Here is a 6,224-nt window from a genome sequence, read left to right on the forward strand (position 1 = left end):
GCTTTATACCTAGCATAACTCAGTCATCTCATTTTCTTTATACCTAGCATAACTCAATCATTTTGTTTGCTTTATACCTAGCATAACTTAGTCATTTAGTTACATTAATAGTTTATTTATTTCATATGTTAATAATCTTGTTTCTGCTTTACTTTTGCATTGAATGAAGTTGCAGTAGATAAGAGTGACAATCTTTCTCAACATCTGAACTCAAGCACATTTCATCTTTTAAGTTGATAAAATAGGATTTCCTTTATACCATTTCATGCTTTCATAATTAGCTTTGTTTAGCTGCAACATAAAAATCCAAAAACAATTGATAAGTTGAAAAGTAGATTAACTTAATATATTTATTAAAAGAGTTAAGATCATTATTCAACCATTCTAAAAAGCTCAATTCAATTAGAACTAATTCTAGAGATATCATTTAGAGTAATCGATTAACAAATCTTAGAAATAACATCCTAATATAGATAATAACATCATCTCAATACTAATTCTAGAGTTTGACATTAATTTAGATAACTATAACATAATCACTTTAATGACATAAACAACTTCTAACACATACAATGCACTTGTACTTCATCAGTTTACCTTCCCTGGTCGATAATTTATGCTTACTATTTAAAAACATTAAAATGACTAAACAGGCCTCCCCACTATTGAAGCAGGGCCTAAAGACGTAGTCCACACTTGATGAAGACGTAGTCCACACTATTGTGCATATTGTCTTATGGTTTCCATTATGTTGCTTCTTATTAAAGTGTTGAATACATGGTTTTTACATGCTCGTTCATGCAATTCTACTAACATCAACTAAATAAAAGATCTTGGATAATATCAGTAACTGAGAGAGCCGAATCAAGTTTGGTATCAAAGCAATCTTCTTGTTAATGTGAATTGTGAGTGTGAATGATAACCAAAGATTGGACATGCAACATAAAGAAGGAAAATGAAGAATAACAAAGATCTTTACAAGGCCTTCTATAGGATGGAAACCATGGTAGATATATTGTTTTCAAATTATGAGAATAAATTGGCAAATGAGGAAAAGAAGGAGAAAAAGAGAGTAGAGGACAATGCTCCATCTCCATCTTTGAGTGAATATTCTTCTTCTTCATCTTTTTCTCATCATTCAAATGCAAGAGCATTCAAACAGAGAATGTTGAATTAAGGAGACTTCTACAAGAATCAGAAGAGGAGAAGCAAATATTGAAGCTTCAGTTATGATCCACAAAAGAGGCCTTAGAAAAATTGAAGAGCAAGGAAGGCTTAGTGAAGCCATAATCACTAGCTTCAGAATCAACAATTGAGGTAAACAATGATTCTTTCATTTCATGTTCTCATCATGATGGTGATTTTCATGCTTTTGAAATACATACGACATGTATTGGTTCGAACCTCATGAGGAAGGTGGGATATGAAGGAAAGGGCCTAGGAGTTAATTACCATGGCATTATGAATCCCATTCAAGTCATGGAACTACCATGACATGTAGGACTGGGCTATGTTAGAAAGGAAGAGATAGGAGAGTCTTTAAGTAATAAGTTTGAGATAGTGAAAATCATATCACACCATTCCAACGATCACAATTGTAGACCATCTCCAAAAGGAGACAAACTTTTCAAAAGAAGAGCTAAGGTAATCTCTTCTCATCAAAATTGCACTAGAGACAATTCTTTGAGGAAGTTTATGTCGACCAGGAAGGAATCATGACATAAGGATCCCTCTCCACATCATAGGAGAAAAAAGGTTAGGACATTCTAGAGGAAGAAGAACCATTGCAACAGGAAAGGACACCAAAGAGCCACCTGTTTGGAGATTCATCCAGAGATGTGTCCCAAGAAGTTCCATCTAGAGTTGGAAACCTTTTTAAGTGGTATGGAATGGCCACCATTGTAAATCAAATGTTGCAAAATTGTTGTAAAAGTGATGAATGTATAACATCACTTGTATATGCAACATAGTGAGATTTTTGGCCTTTAGTTGGATAACAAAGGATTTGGTTTGTGTTGTATACTTGACCATGAGTGTGTTATAAAATCTTGGAAAATATGGCTTTTTTTAGGTCTTTCAAGTTGGATATGTAATGACAACTACAAGTTTGCATATGGATACAGGTGTCAATTTCATCATTCCAAGTTTTTAACTACAAAGGTGAAGGAAAGGGAATGTGGCATGTCAGAGGCATTTGTTATGTAGATCGAGATTTCAAATCATGTTTATGCTTTTGGAGGACCAAAAGCTACTTAGTGGGGAGGAATTGTCCAAGTGGATCCTTGATGGTTCAAAAATCAAAGTTCTTGGATTGCATTAAAACCAACGTTAGTTCGAAGAGCTCATTGCAAGAATTCCAATGGCACAAACAACACCTCAATCCGAATTCATATGCAGAGGTTATGGACAGTCAACGTTTTGGGACAAAGAAGCAAAAGTTAAAGTCAAAGTTAAACAAGACACATGACATTGTTGACAGGGCATCTGTACTGATGATATCATCATGACATCAATGTTGACATTAGTAGCATTTGGGGAATTTTGAGGTCTAAAATGGGCCTCCTAAGGAAATTATAAAATAATAGTGGAAATAATAAAATAAGATTAGATTACATCATCAAATTTTAGAGGGGAAAAAGAAAAAAACTATTTTTTCAACTCGTATTTTCAACTGATCTCCCTATGTATTTACTCAAATTTCGAGTGAAAACACTCGTTGGATGCAAAATTTGATTCCTCATCCAAGGAGTACCCATGTTTCATACTTTTGATGGACCCTTCTACACAGAAAATGAGAAATACATGAAAAACGTGATTACAATCATGTTTTTTCATGTATTTCTCATTTTCCATGTAGAAAGATCCATCGAAAGTATGCAACATGGGTACTCCTTTGATGGGGAGTTAAATTTTGCATCCAACGAGTACTCCCACTCGAAATTTGAGTAAAACCTTAGGGAGATAAGTTCAAAATACAAGTTGAAAAAGTAGTTTTATTATTTTTTAATCTTTTGCCCTTTTTACTCCAAAAATGGTGAATCATCCCCCATGGTTGACATCATCATATTGAATCTTATTGGTTCTTATAAAGTTTATTTTGGTTCTACATTTTTCTTAGGAGGCCCATTTTAGACCTCAAAATTCCCCTAATGGGTGCGTGGCAACTTGATAACGTGCCACTTGTCACCTCTTTTTGGAATTTTTTGGCTGCCATATGGGCCAATATAAATGTGCCATGTGGCAGATCTAGAGCATGCCACATGGCACCACCAAGGTGCATCATGTAAGCACCACCATATAGTTGTGACGTGGTTGGGAAGTTGAGTTGGCGCACAGGTGGTAGGTTGATTGTGTTTTTGGCCTAATAGAAAGGGGCCATTTGGGCCAATGAAAGGATGCCACATGGCACTGTGTGAATGGCCAAAAACACCCACCTTTTGGCGACAGATTCTAACAGCATCAATGGACATACAACAAGATATTAATGATGATTGGGTCTGTGGGAGTCGAACCAATCAACAGATCAACTATTGACCCACTAACCCAAACCATGATTTACAATTGTTAACTCACCATTGTTAAAACCATTGGCTATTATAGTCTAATTATACGCGTATAACCCAACCCAAACCTTTGCTAATGGTTAATGTCAACGCCATTCGACAATCAATTCAAATGTGAACACAACGACAGTCAATGTTAAATGGCAAAGTCATAGATAACTAGTGGTAACATGTCACAACAAATGAAAAAATTTGGTGGATTCAGTGGTCACAGTTTTTGTTTTTGGGCGAATGACTACAACAAAGTTAACAACCAACAATTCCAACATTAAAACAATGGGCTGAACAAAAATTAACGAAGGTTATAATATAACCCAATAGTTGGCGGTCATATGTTTCAATATTGTTACACCATTTTAACAAGCGGTTAATATTTATCGTTGGGCAATCTAAATATATATTGTGGTTACAACTAACAACCAAATATGACTCGATGATTTCAACCCAACAATATTGGTTATAATTCAATGAAATTTGCCAACCAAATGACATTGGCAGAGCTGGCGAGTGTTGAAGGTCATATATAATTGGGGTTTAAAACCATTTCAACAACAAAACTAAATGGCACATATATAATGTTAACCAAAACAAATTGTCGGGATTCAATGATGGGTCAAGTCCAACTTCGACAACTAATGATTGGGAGGTCAAACGATCGTGTCAGTGGCTATAACTGCCCATAAAAGCATTGACAATAAATGGTTCAATGCTATTTAAAAATACTGTGGGGTGATGTTATTTGTGGAACCGACGAAAGTTATAATAAAAGTTTTCTTTTTATTATAAAATGAGACCGTGGGTGGAGTCAAACCCGCAACCCCTCGTGGGACCAAAAATTTTACAACCATGTCGTAACTACCAAGCCAACCGGGAAGACTTTATTGGTCTGCCCTTTGAAATGGTATTAAAACCTTCATTTTCTCATTTGACGGAAGAGGGAGTCAAGAGCTGAAGGAAATTGGAATGAGTGGAACCCCGACCAATGGGAACAATAGTATAGTGGGCAAGGACAATCACAACAACCAGGTCCATCTTATGTTAGATACCCTCCACTAGGGGGTAATTTCCTCCTCTTCCTTCTTATCCTCCAGCTGGGGGCAACCTATTGCTCAAATGTTCCCATCCACTAACAAAATGGCATAGTTTGGTGCTCTTTCATGTGAAAGTCCTCTTCCTACAGGTTCTCCATTTCCAGGTATGGCTTCTACCCCTTGGAATCCTACTTTATCTATTCAACCTGGTTTGGGTGTAAATCAAATTCCAACATGTCAACCTACTCAGACTATGCTGTAAGTTCCTACTTGCCAACCTATCCAAATGAAAATTAGTCAGCGTAGTCCAGGAATGACACAAATACCATCATAGCAAACTTTGCAAGGAATACCCCAAGATCTTGTTGGTCAGACAACAACATTACAATAACCTTATCTAGGTCAGTGTTTCCAAGGTCCAAATGCACAACAATATCAAGTCTACCCAAAATATCAAAACAATTTTGGAACTGAACAACCTGGTATGCGTTATCCTAATTATCAAAACAATCTACATTAAGGTGGGATGGAAATACCAGTTGCCCAACCTATCCCATCCTATCCTATATATCCTGCACAAAAAACTAACATTCCATAACAAGGTTATTAACAATCCCAAACAGACTTCGAAAGACAGTTTCATTTTATAGTAACTTTAGAATTACCAGATTTAACCTAACTCACCAATGATCCAATCCAACATTATCCTTGGTGGCCGGTTATTCCATCCAAGTTACCAAGTGACATTCCCAAATTCAATGGAAACCAAAATGAAGATCTATCAAACCACATTATGACATAACATTTATGGTGTTAATCCAACTCCTTAAGTCATGACTCTATTTGTTTGCATCTCTTCCAAAGAACTCTTACTGGTCCGACAATGAAGTGTTATGTCGAGCTACCTAGAGCTTCTTATAACAACTTTAGTGCATTGGCAACAACCATTTTAACTAGTTTCCAGCTATCCATTCGCTATGAAACGGGTATTGATCTTTTGACCTCCTTAAAGCAGTCTAACTCTACTCATATTTCTAATCATATACATGAGTGGAGACGTCGTCGATGATTGGTCAAAACTTATATCCCTGATTAGTTATTGGCGAAATGGTTCACTAAATCCTTACTGCCTCCTATAACTGAAGATGTTACTAAGGGAAAATTTGTCACTCAAGAGAAAGTCATTGCTCATGCCTAATATCTTGATTTAGTTTATACTCAGTTTGGCACACTCTATGACAAGATACCTAATGATTCGAGACCATCCAATACTCTTCCACCTGCTCCCACTAAGGAATCACATGTTGTTGATAGTGTGATTGGTTCCACTAGTCAACATATAGTGAGTAAACTATCTAGTTCATCTCCTACTGTGACTACTCAAAACCCATCCTCTGTTACTCCTGCAGTTACTTCTGAGATTAATGTCATTCAATCTACGAAAGGCAAGTATTAACAACCTAGAAGTAAGAAGAAAGGTAAAGGAAAGAAGAAGAAAATTGACTCATCACAGGAAAAAAAATAAATCAATCTCCTGATGAAAAACGTAAGCCTCGTTACCCTTGCCTTATTTGTAATGAGGAACATTTTACTAGGGATTGTCCACATCAGGAAGAAGTTAATCAATTCC

Source organism: Pinus tabuliformis, chromosome 6 (genome assembly GCF_031772625.1).
Source record: "Pinus tabuliformis cultivar Carrire ecotype Pingquan chromosome 6, CPIR1, whole genome shotgun sequence".
In the NCBI taxonomy this organism is placed as follows: domain Eukaryota; kingdom Viridiplantae; phylum Streptophyta; class Pinopsida; order Pinales; family Pinaceae; genus Pinus; species Pinus tabuliformis.